The following is a 13,687-nucleotide window of genomic DNA, read 5'->3' on the forward strand; positions in this document are numbered from 1 at the left end:
GTAGGCGCAACTTGACTATCCTAGTGACTTATTCAGGTTTAAAAGAAGCATTATTTAGCTTTCGTACAAATTCTCTGCGTGCTTTGGAACTAAGTAAAACAATGTGTTGTGCTATGAGTATAGCTGCGAGGAATAGCCTTTTAAACCGCTATACATACAGATAATGTTTCCAATATATGCCTGACTTCGAATATTTGCTTTATATTAAGTTTGAATATCCTCAGCGGAAATTTCCTGACTGTCTTCATTGTTTATTACGTGTCAACTCTTGTTTTTCTTATCAGTGTTACAATTTCCTAAGAATTTATAAAAAGTAAATTTGAATTTTTTACATCAAGTAATAAAAGCATTTTTTACAATTTCAAATTCAATTTCCATGGTCCATTATCAATACGAAATAGAATTCTTTGAAATTGAAAAATGTTGTTAATCAAATGTTGATTTGGGCTGCATCTGCATTAAATCATTTTTTGTGATATCAATTATTTTCCAACTCGCTATTTTTTATAATATTTAAATTTGGCTTCTGAAAAGTTATGCCTATATGAATAAAAAAAAGTTAAAAGTGAAATAACGCTTTGAAAAAAAGGGGAAAATATGCTGATCTATAACTTTAATTAGCTTGCTTCAGATTCATTGATTAACTTTTGTATGGAATCTTGAAAAAGCCGTCCCGTACTTCAACAATTAAAAATACCCTATTTCTGTATGACAGAAAAAGTTAAATAAGTAAAGTATTTAATTAACAGGTAATATCACTAAGGTATCGTTTTACATTTTTAAAAGTTATAAGTTCAAGGTAGCCCAAAATTAATCATGCAATTTTGTTTTTGAAGAACCTTTTTGCTAAATAAAAAACAAAAATCATTTTGAATGATGGAAATCTTTGTTTTGATCTTTACGCGCGTTTTTGCTTGTCTGTTTGTATACTGCAGCAATTTTACAGATTCATAAGTGAAAACACAAAAATTGCCGCAGCTGAGATCATCTGATTCAAAAACGCTCTTTTATGCGACTCCGCAAGGCGCTGAAGCAAAAAGACCAAGCACTCACATTATCACACCAAGGGTGCCTGTAGAAAAATAGGAAGAAGAGTGTGTTTATTTTTATTTTTGTACAATGACTGGCAGCTGCAGTAGTTCACAAGTGTCAAACGTCGAACGTCAATCATATTTATAATTTATTTATCGATAGGGTGATTAATTTTGCGCCATCTTGTATTCCCTCAAATACTTCTCAATATTTCCACTCGGATAGACGTTTCTAAACTTTCAGCTAATATTCATTGAGTTTTAACGATTATTTAATTCACTTAAATTTAGTATACTCGATATCGGTATCTCTTTAAATTGGAGTAAATCTTTGTAAGAAATTTGAGGAATTTCTCTTAAACAGTTACTGAAATATTTTAATCTTTTATGGTTTACAAATGAAAGGTACTGATCTCTTTTATTAAAGAGTTTCCCTATTCACTCACGCTGTCAAAACTTTAAAATATCCACTAGGATATAAATACATATATGCATTACACACATACATATGTATATACCTTAAATACTAGTGTGCAGAAATTCTTTCTTCACCATTGTCATTCCACTTCCATTTTGAGAGGAAACGAAAAGCCCAAAACAAAGTTCAAACGCATTTTTTTATATTGCTGCAAGTGTTGCCAAGTTGTGAAGTCGCAAATAAAACCAAATATCCATGTTCGTACACATGTTTGTGCGGGTATTTCTGCTCAAATGTAAATGCAAAAGTGCAATGTCTGTAGTGGCTTTCCACTTCATGTACGAACATGCACATGTACATATGCACAAACGCATGTAAGTATGTGCCTTGCCGTCAGTAAAAAAAAAAACGAGCATGAAATGTGGGATGTTTGTTAGGGAAAAGCAAAAATCAAGAGAATGTAAAATGGAAAAATTACAACAAGGACAAGAGTGGCAACAGCAATCACAACAAACAACTAAATCTGTATGTATGCACATACAGGCACTCAAAAGACATACATACGTACATATGTAGCTATGTATGTATATACATACATACCTATGGAAGTAATGACAAAAAAGAAGTACGGGCTGGTATCAGCTTCATGCATGCACACATATGTATGTACGCATCCAAAACATTACAACTTACGCCTTACATTAACAACACATCCTTCCACATTTTGCTCGCTCGACGCCTCGAGGATCAATGACGGCAACAACAAACCAAATAACCAGCTAACACAATAGTCAACAGCTCTTCGGAACAGCAGCATCGTTATCCTTATGCCAGCAATGCCATTCATAAAATATATTACTTAAAATACACAAACATACAAACGAACCACACAAGATATACATATGTAAGTACATATCCCACACATCACACATATCACTCATCATCCTCCCTCGACGCAGCACGCAGCCAGATTCCTGACGCCGTGTTTGATGTGAAGCTTACGCTTCAGAGCTCAGACTAGCTTCGCCCATCACAACATGTTCGCATGTTCGTGCAATTATTCGTACGTATTGTGCATACATACATCGGAACAGAAACAGCACCTCAACCATCAGACTAAATGCCAATAGCAATGATGGCAGAGTTGACGTTGGCGGGGCGCAGTTGTTCATGGCGTCATCTATGGTGGTAAGTGATACCCATTTTACACGCGTTCAATCTGCATAAGCTCTAAGATTGCACATAGACGCACGCACACAGGGAGCGCCACACAGTCTCGTTGCGTGACTTATAAAGCAACAGTAACAGCTGTGCTCAATAACCAAGTGATACCGCTAGTCGATGCGGGTAGTCTACAAAACGAGTACCTCCTGCTCCACATCTATTACCACCTACCGGTTAATTGGTCCTTTGTGTGTGAGATGTGTTGCGCAGCAGAACTTGGCACTCGTTGTCATCGCCCACCCCCTTCGTAGCCGCTATTTCGAAGGATGCTTGTCGGTTTAGTTGATAAAGCGATTTAGGCAACATTTTTTTCGTTTTTTTGCTTTCAAAACCTATAATGGTAAAGGACACACTGTTAAATTCTCATAATAATTGGATAATTTTATGCTGAATTAGGTGGCTACCTAACATAATTAGTAAGGGTCCTTTTGTCCTATAATATTTTTGCGTCACACAGAGAGTCTAATTTAGTATTTAGTAAAGCTGTCGCCGTCAATTCAATTGATGTTTTTCACTATGTTTTGGAGCCAGATAATTCATGCTTTCACTCCTTTTAAAACCACTTAAATTTTCACAAATAAAGTTTTTCAGAAGTTATTTATTTGCAACATTTGCGCAGAGGTGCAATGAAAATTTCACATCTCCACGAATATTTTCTCAAAATCCGTTTTTATTTTCTAAGCTTAAATTGGCAAAATATAAAAAATACATTTATTAGTATATCAAACTAAAACATTTTCAAATCTCAATTTGTAAACCTTGCTGGGTCGATGAGTCTTTAAAAAGTATATAAGCAACGCTTTCTTCATCAACACTTTAATTTTCAACAGAATTCCCTTTTATAAAATTGTTTCGTCGATGCCCTCCTCATTCCATCTAAATCTTTTACCGCCGAGTTATTTCAAAAAATAATCGAGGTGTTCAAATTTGGAGCACATTTTGGATGAGGGAGCAATTCGAAGTCTAATGCATTGTGGAATATTTTCTATTGCCAAATACGGTAGTGTTTTTCATATCGGTGACGTTGGGAATTGATTCAAAACCTACTATCCTTATTTATTAACAAATTTACTTCGCTTCTTGCTCAAAACACTTAAATTTTGTTTTTACACGCACACTCTAAAAGTTGTTGTAATACCACCTCCGATTTGCTCTAATTTATGAAGATGACTAAGCAGGCTCTAGCTCAGTCTATGTATATCGTTTGTTCGTAAGCCTGATCAGAATTTCGGAATGTAGAGAATGCGAATGTAATTGAAACACAAAAGCGGTTACCTCTTTATATTTCATATTATTGTACTTAAATAAAATATATTATAAGAACAAAATAATTAGTCACGTAAGCATTCGGTAAGAAATACCAATTATATATAATTTTTTTCGCTTGTACTCAATTAGTACGCGCGTATCCGAAGACTTCCCGTTAGACATAATTATAGTATACCTTTCTTTTGGCGAGTTTGGCCAAGCTTTTCTGCCAATTTACAGTGTACGAGTATGTCTTGATATTATTCCTGAAATGGAGAGCTCTACAGTTTTATGCTGTCTGTGAACGTCAGCTAGATGTTATGAGAAGCTGGTTCGTGGCAGAAATGCACACATACTTTTGTCATTGCCTATTATTTGATTTCCACATCCCGCAGTGGGTTCGGTATGAGTGATGAGAAGTGGTCACGTGCCAATACTCGCGAATATTCCATTCATATAGAGTCCTAATAACAATGTCTAAACTTTGATTGCTAACAGTTTAAATTCCAGGTCTGGTTAGCTTACGCAAGGTTAAACGCCTTTTTTGTTTTAGTTTTGAATACCATTTCATGAGCCTAATCGAATGCACGTGACATATATTCTCCTTTAGCGGGATCGAACCGATCTCATCGGTGATGAATCATGGCATTTGAACTTCTATCGAATTTAATGGGAATAACAGAATAATTTAAACTTTTGAATGGATGATTACCCAACGAAGATACATAACATGCCATACGATTAGGACTCATGCATGATGTTACATCTTCTTCTTAATTAGAGCTGAAAACGCCTCAACAATTTCGCGCCAGGTCTTTGTAACGAATAAGGCGTCTTCCTCTTTCTCTACCAGTACCAGCAGATAAGGAATATTTTCACGTGGGGATCGTTTATATGAAACCCCATGAAATTGTCATAGTCACTACAACTGGTGATGTTACTAACAAGTGGTGATTTCATTTCCAAATATCAACTTTCTAAAAAGGCAGGAAATGTTGTCAAATGCGTTTATCCACATGTAATCGGAGATGGTTTGTCAAAGCGTTCTTCGGCATTGAATAAATGAAAAAGGGGAGGTTTGTGCTTCAGTTCGAACTTCATTCAAACGCAGCACTCTCAATATACCTAAGATGAATCTCAGCAAAGACTTCGTCTGGCGTATCCCCACAGTTTGGTGCGAGCTTACGTTTAAAGCCTTTGCTCTTCGCTTCTAAGCTGCTCCTTGTTGGTGTGTTGTCCCATGGCACGGAAGGGCTCGAGTTCTATCAATAACGAGGCCGCAGCCACTCTAGCCAATGCATTCGTTACTTCGTTCCCAGGGATAGCTCTAGGTCTTGGGATCCGTATGAGCGGGATGAGATTGTGCATTCCTAACCAGTTCAAGTTCTCGATGCACTGATAGGCTAATGATGACTTAACCTCAAAGAATGACAAATGCTCTCAATGCTGTTTGACTGTCGCTCAGAAAGGCAATTCGCTCGTTCTAGAGATTTCTGTCTAAGTGTATCTCTTCACATAGACGATGGCATATATCTACTTTCGCCTGGAAGACGGTGGAAAAACTACCCATTGGCACAGACCGCTTTGTTTTGGCGCCATATGTACCAGTCTATGCCTTCAGGTGTCTGCGAGCCATCTACATTCCAACGCAGGGTACATCCTTGAAGTTTCCTTTCGAGAGCAGGCGTACTCTAGTTTACTTTGTCGACCAGTTTGAATTTCTTCTCAAATTTATTGACCTCCGTGACATCATCCCTGTATAGCTGGGCAAGTGGGAGCTGATGGTTCTTTCTCTATTCACATTAAATAGAGTGAGCTTGGCTGAATTGAAAAACTATGTATGTGAAGGGGTGTCAGCTTGATCATCATCTACATCGCTACTGTAGGGCAGGTGCGCGTCGCTCCCGTGATGCACACAAATGCTAAGCGCGAAGTTTAGTCAGGCGGACCACGCGGCCGTTCCCTATGCTATCTTTGGTCTAATTATCATCTATCTCAGAATTCTTAATTCGTGGGCTACGACCGCCAGATTTTCCTACACTTTGACACTTTTTTTTGTGAATTAAATTTTAATTAAAGAAAAAACTCGGCAAATCGGTCAATGTTGTATGCGTCATCTACGTTTCTGCTGGGTTTAAAATGCAATAAAATTTGAGAAGAGGATAACATTTAGAAACAGCCTGATGAGTTATGTTTAATGCCTCTGCAAGCTGCTCTTAAGTTTGGATATCAGATAACAAATCAGTTCAACGTCTAACATTTTTTTGGGCTGCCAGAGCACTTCTTATCATCCACATCGAAGTCTCCGCCGTCAGCGCCGTGCACCTTATAAACCAACTTTCGCACATAGTTTTGTTTTTCTAGTTCCATGGGTATTTTTACAATGTACTTATACAAGTACAAAATATCTGCTTTCTAATACAATTGAATGTGTTTAAAAAGTTTTCAAATTAGAATAAATAAATGGCCCACTGTTCCTCGACCGCACAAGGCCGACTGTCAGTTACCGTAATTGCCACAACTTCACCTCTCTTCCTGACTATTCCTATTCACTTCCTATTATATTCCAAGCATTGTACTCAAACAATATATTCTGCAACAATTGTTGGTGATAAGAAATTTCCCAAAAACAAAAAAATAAACAGCCTGTTAGAGCAAACTGTATGTATCCTTGTGTTGTGTGAAGGCCTGCAAGGATTTCTCGAAGAAATTGCGCGAGCGCTTAAATACTCCTACTTATATTTGTTGGTGTATTAGTGTGACCTGATGAAAGTGCTATTTTTTGTGAGTCCTTTCAGGAGTGTACTATATGTAGCTGTGTCTGTATGTGTGTGTTGCTGTTGCTGGGTTTATTCATTTCACGCAGATTACTTAGATTAGCTGAAACTCACTTCAGAAATTTATTTAGCATCGCAGTAATTGAGCCACATTTGCCTCTGCTTTTGCTCTACTGCTCTTGTTTGCTACAACTAGGCATCTGCCGCAGAGGGTTAAATTTGATTGCCCTTTAGCTGCCTTTTGTTTTCGTGTTTTTTTTTTTTTTTTTGAAATAGCTTAACTGCTTTCCGCCTTGCCACTCTCCGTTGTGCCTGTCTATTCGCTTGCTTGACAGCGTCAGCCAATTCAACTGGCAAGATATTGTTGGCGCTTTTGTTGGTTCAGTCATTCAACGTCGTCGTCCCGGAGTCGGTGATGCTTAACGTTGTTGCTTATGAATTACTGCAAGTTGTTTTTTATTGCTAATAAGATTTTTTCGTTGTACACCCTGGCTATCGCACAATCACCCCGCACAGTGGAAATATGAAGCGCTCACTTGCATACCAAAATTCACCAGTTTTTGTCGTTTTTGTTTTTCTCCTTTGGTTTTTACATTCCATTCAACGTTATGCTCCATAAAGAAATTTATAAATTTACTGGGCCACCTCCATTGGATTAAAGTTGGTAAACTTTGTCTACAAGTGTCGGTTTTTATTTATTTTTTTTCACTCTTATGTCAAGTTTTTTCTACTTTCGGTGTATAGCACTGTGACATCATTGTGTGGACCAATTAAGTGACTTCGTGCTCTTGCATTTTGTGCTTAAATTATAATTTCGATTTCTTTAGGTTCGTTTTTTGGAAATAAAACGAATGCGAATTGTACTTAAATCATTTGGAAAATTTGTTCTGACATTTCTCAGATGTATGGAAGTGCAACGGGTGTCTCAATAAGTCCCTGAAAATTTGGGCAGATGGCGTAGCCAGTTTTAATCCAACATTTTACTTGCCAAGCGGCTTCTTTCAAAAGTATGCTCTAAAATTTTCCGAATGATCTGTCAAACAGTTTATTGAAAACATCTTTTTTTCGCTTTGTTTTGTACGTTTATTAGTCACTCATTTGTTAGGTGTCAAAATCAAATCATTTGCGGGTCAGTGCAGACGGAGAGGGAAAATTTGTTTTCTTCTCTTCCAGTAATAACGAGTGGTACCTAATTTAAGCAAAGAAAGAACTTTACAACGCCTTAGTCTTGGGTTTCAGAAAGTTAATTTACTTTATTTTTGCGCAAAAAATAAAACAACAGACAAACAAATTAAAAGCTTAAAAAGTAAAAGGAGTAATTTTTCAGGCTGAAATTCAAGCACTTTCGATCTGTGCGAGAATAAATCATATGAGGGGGCTACAAGGGTGCACACATAGTTATAGGCTCGCACGGTCAAGCTGCATTAAAAGCACTAGCTTCACATTCTCGAATCGAAAATAGTGTACGAGTGTCTTAACAACCTAAACCAACTTAGTGCTACAAATAAAATTGTACTTTGATGGATTCTGGGTCACTCTGGAATAATAAATAATAGGTAATAAAATTGCTGACGAACTCGCTAGGACCGAATCGGCAGCATATTTTCACGGTCCAGAACCATACTGGGTTATCAACTGGGCAGCAACTAAATACAGGGTAATGGTTGGGAGAATACTCAAAGAATTACCCTTTGGGAAGTTACATAAGAACTTCGTCAAGCCAAAAGGCTTATAAGACCTTTTACCTACTATAAAAAACTGCATAATATGCGTGAAGTAAACTTCAGGAAAATAGTTTGCTTTCTGACATGCCACTATTTCTTAAATTATGATCCCTCAAAAATTCACATTGGGATTGAGTCTGTAGAGTCTGGATGGTAATGAAATCACAGAGCATATCTTGTGCAACTGTATTATTGCCTTGGCAAGGACAAGACTGCACATCTTTCATCGAGAGGAACTGAATCCGAATGCAATTAAGAATGCTCCTGTTGCAATTAGTTGATTAATTATCTAAAAAATGGAAATTCGATACATTCCTCAGGGTACTGACATATTAATACCTATGACGCAAGGTGAAAAAGCGACGCAGGGGGGTAAGTTTTGATAAAATTATGGAAGTTCTTTGTTAGCACCGGCATGTGAATACTTATTCCATTGTCTACGAATTGAAAATTGGTGAAAAAAAATTTTTTAAATAATTTCATAACGAGAAGCAGCATGGAGCTAGCGAGGCCACTGTGGTGCCAGGACAAAAGTGAACTTCATACATCTACTGGAAAAATTAACCGGTTTAAAAGTAAAACTTTTTGCTTAGAGTATATACATGTCCCTTTTCAAAGAAACGTGGTCGTCCTTTTTTAAGGGGTTATGCAACTGTAGCGGTGGAAAAATTGCATATTTTGGGATGTTTCTCTAGGATAATAAAATAAATCCAAACTCTAAAAATGTACTACTTACTGTACGAATATTGTCCATGTAATAAACTGTAACGGGTCAAAATTAGAACACATTTTATAGCATGAATTCTGGCGGGGACGGACTTCTTGCTTTCCGTTATTTTTACGACGGCAAAATAATTAAATGTATTTCTATTTTCGGGTTGCTTTTCTGATTACTTGATGCCAATTTATTTGTTTACATGCAACAGCATTCAAATAACAAGTAATTAATATTCGATTTGCACAAGAAACCCTGCAAACTATCAACAACTTAGAAATAATTGTTTTTTTTTTTTTGTAATAATGAGCTTCCACGAGTTGCTTCACAAATGTAGCAAATGAAAAGATTCACTACAAAATTAATTTTATTGTAACCACAAAATGTCATTTGAATACTCCCCGTCGTAATTGTGTTTAACCGACCGAATTTTCTGATGGAATTAGATCAGCTGATTATCACCCGTTACACGCTATCCCGCTGCAATTCTGTTCGAGGGCTAAATAATTTTTTGTTTCAAAGTAATATAAAAAAAATGGTGGCTGCAAAGCTTTTTTTCAAGAAAGATCTTTATTTGAAAAATCGAACCAGTTTTTAATATACGATGAAGAGAATTTGTTTTCGATTATATATATTTATAAACGGCGATAATACGGCTTTAGTGGTGAGCTATGTAGGAATTTTTTGAATATGGAATTTTCCCAAAAAGGAACAGTTTGAAAAAAGTTCAAAACTAAAAGAAAAAAACACTCCACAATTTATCGCAAATATCGAATTTCGCAAAACCGGTGCGTTTAAAAAACGAAAAATTCAAAATTATAAAAAAATAAAAAAAAAGATTTTCCGAGAAAAGCTGTTTTATGTACTTTTATATATACATATATACCCTATGATCAAAAAGTAACGGGCTGACCGGGAAGACTGTTTTCTTCGATTGCCAAGGCGTAGTGCACCATGAGTACCTTCCATCGAGCCAGGCAGTCAATAAAGAATATTATTTATCCGTTTTGAAGCGTTTGAGAGATGCTGTACATCGCAAACGGCCGGAAATGTGGGCAAACAATTCTTGGATTTTGCATGATGATGACGCGCCATCGCACCGAGCCCAAATGTTGCTGGATTATTTGACCAAATACCAAGTAAATATCATCGTGCAAACACCGTATTCACCTGATATGGCCCCGTGCGACTTCTTTTTGACGGGACGGAATAAACATTAGACCGTTACAAATATATATATTTTTTTTGTAATGTAAATCTTTTCATTTACGTTTCGTGCTTGTAATGAGCTTCAAAACTTATACTATATTATTGTACAAAAAAAAAAAATGTAAATGGTGCGAAGCAGTTTGTGGAGGGTGTGATGGTTAAGCGCCACAATTTGTTTTCTAAAGAAAAGTATTGTAAATGCAGACTTTTTAAAGTTTTATAAACCGTAGCCATTTTTGAAAAAAATAAGTGAGCATTTCTTTCGCTAAAAAGAAAGTAGCAGAAAATAAATCTTTCTAAATATTTGAATTTGAAAAGGTCGAGCCAAGGAGCACCAGGAGATTTGGAGGCTCCTAAAACACTCAGGCTAAAGAGCCAATTGTATTTAAAGCTCTGGAAAGGGGGTAGATAGTCAAGTAGGGAAGGAGAAAAGTATCAGAGAAAGAGATAGGAAAGAATAGAGACAGAGATAGAGATAGTTAGTCCTGTGAGAATTTTCCAGATTCTTTGGCAAATCTGAAAATATCCTCCAGTTTTAGAGAACGAATATTACTCATTCTCATGACATCGGAACCCTATACTCGTAGCCTTGCTCTAGCAAAGGCAGGACACTCATAGAGAAAGTGCTCAGTGCTATCCGCGTGAAGAAAATGTGCTTAACACTAAACCTACCATGGACGGGTCAATTGACCCATTTTAAACTTTTTGTCAGAAGTTCTTAGAAATAACAGTATTAAATCGTCGTTTGCCTTCACGACTTTTATTAAAAAATACATCGAATGTATTTTTCAAGATTTACTCTTCTCTTGCTAATTGTTTTACCGAGAAATATATGTGATCTTAATAATAGGTCTATTTATAAGTTCGTGCGGTTTTACAACAGATGGCGTAACTTGATTATTATTCCATCGATCCACATTTCCAAACATTCATTGGAGAGCTACTGTCGTAAGGCACAAACGTCAGTATAAGTTTTTTATTTGAAGCGTAAACAACAATATTTTTACCACACTTGAAAATGTCGAATTTCGTGCCAAATAATGTGTTTTTGCGGGGAATTCTTCTTCATTATTTTAATATGAAGAAAAAAGCAGCCGAAAGTCATCGTATCTTGGTGGAAGTTTATGGTGAGCATGCTCTATCTGAGCGAACGTGCCAGAAGTGGTTTGCACGCTTTAAAAGTGGTGATTTTGGCTTGGAAGACGAAGAACGCGAGGGTGCGCCGCCAAAGTTCATGGATACCGAATTGGAGGAATTGCTCGATCAAGATCCGGCTCAAACGCAAGAAGAGGTTGCAAAAACTTTGGGAGTTGATCAATCAACCATTTCCAAACGTTTAAAAGCCATGGGAATGATCCGAAAGGTAGGCCATTGGGTGCCGTATGAATTGAAGCCAAGAGACGTTGAACGCCGTTTTATGGCATGCGAACAACTGCTTCAACGGCACAAAAGAAAGGGTTTTTTGCATCGAATTGTGACTGGCGATGAAAAGTGGGTCCATTACGACAATCCAAAACGTCGGGCAACGTATGGATACCCTGGCCATGCTTCAACATCGACGTCGGCGCAGAATATTCATGGCCTGAAGGTTATGCTGTGTATCTGGTGGGACCAGCTGGGTGTTGTGTATTATGAGCTACTGAAACCGAATGAAACGATTACGGGGGATGTCTACCGACGACAATTGATGCGTTTGAGCCGAGCACTGCGAGAAAAACGGCCGCAATACGCCGATAGACACGACAAAGTTATTTTGCAACATGACAATGCTCGGCCACATGTTGCACAAGTGGTCAAAACATACTTAGAAACGCTCAAATGGGATGTCCTACCCCACCCGCCGTATAGTCCAGACCTTGCGCCATCCGATTACTATCTCTTCCGATCGATGCAACATGGCCTGGCTGACCAGCACTTCCGTAATTACGATGAAGTCAAAAAATGGATCGATTCGTGGATTGCGGCAAAACCGACCGAATTTTTCACAAAGGGAATCCGTGAATTGCCAGAAAGATGGGAAAAAGTAGTAGTAAGCGATGGACAATATTTTGAATATTAAATTTGTAACCATTTTACGTCAATAAAGTTTCAAATTTCGAAAAAAAACCGCACGAACTTATTCATAGTCCTATTAATATATATAATATTTTAAAGACGGGTCATTTGACCCACTTTGGTAGGAATAGGAATACATAAAATATCGGTAGGTTTAGTGTTAAATTTCTACCCAATCGGTTAAAAGCTGTTAGTTATCATTCCATTCCCACCGTGTTGAAAAATGTGGTTTCGAGACGAACGTTAAAGAAATTATAACAGAATTTTAAAGTGTTATAGTTTTAATTTTTTTCAACTTACTTATTAATCAACTATTCTTGGACTGCAATATTATTTTTGTGATGACGCTAGACGGTTTAGTACCCTTCTGAGCTGTTATTGTTGTTATAACAGCATAAGCATTCCTTATAAATGGTTTGGAAATACTGTTAGAATGACAGTTCTAGACCGGATATATGTAAATCCGAGTCGTTTTGGTAACGTAGAACCAACTTTCGTGAGAATGAGTTTTCTGCGCTCTCCGCAGCTTTATCTGTAAATAAACATAACTTCTTTAATTATTTAGATATTTTTATGGAAAACGTCTAAAAATATGCTCTTTCAAATTAAACGAAAAAATCGTTGTTTTGAACCCCTTTAAGATAGTAGGGTGTTCGCATGCATCGAACTGAGATGTGGCGGACCGAAATTAATAAAGAAATTTATTTGAATATTTTTTCCCACCTTAATAATTTGAGTGTGACAATTTTTGTACAAAATGCAGAGGTGTGGCCAACCACAAACCGTTAACCGGGCCTCAGCGATTTTAAAGAAATCAGCTGATTTGCAGACGTAACTGATTTTTACAGCGGTTTGTTTATGAAAAAACTGAGATTGTGTTAGTGATAGACGAAAAAAATCAAAGAAGCAACCTGTACGTGATACTTCGTTGCCATCTGAACAACGATTGGTTAAGCGAGTATGTAAATACGGGTGAAGTGAGCGAGCAGAATTCTGCTGCCAAATTTCCGATGGCGTGGCAGCCGAAGTTGCTCTCACAAATTTGCTTCAAATGGCCAAACCTTGTAAACTATCATCCTTGGGTATTAGGGGTATTGCTTTTTTAAGCAAAAAAGAAAAAAAAACGCACTCTTTTGAACACGTAAACAAAATCTTATTTTCACCTATCAGTGACATACCTTGGCCCTTATTGTAGCGCCTTGTTAAAGTAGTCCATATCCCCTCTCACCTATTCGGTGCATTACTAACGTTAACCCATTTTTAATTGTATGGGTATGAGAATCAAC

At 37.0% G+C, this 13,687-nt stretch overlaps 1 protein-coding gene across 1 annotated transcript in view; it reads left to right on the forward strand.

Moving 5' to 3' along the window:
* Nucleotides 1-13,687, forward strand: part of LOC128868895 (GTPase-GDP dissociation stimulator vimar) — a 53,923-nt gene that overhangs the window by 3,905 nt on the left and 36,331 nt on the right. The gene's annotated exons all lie outside the window — the stretch shown is intronic.

Source organism: Anastrepha ludens, chromosome 6 (assembly GCF_028408465.1).
Source record: "Anastrepha ludens isolate Willacy chromosome 6, idAnaLude1.1, whole genome shotgun sequence".
Lineage (NCBI taxonomy): Eukaryota > Metazoa > Arthropoda > Insecta > Diptera > Tephritidae > Anastrepha > Anastrepha ludens.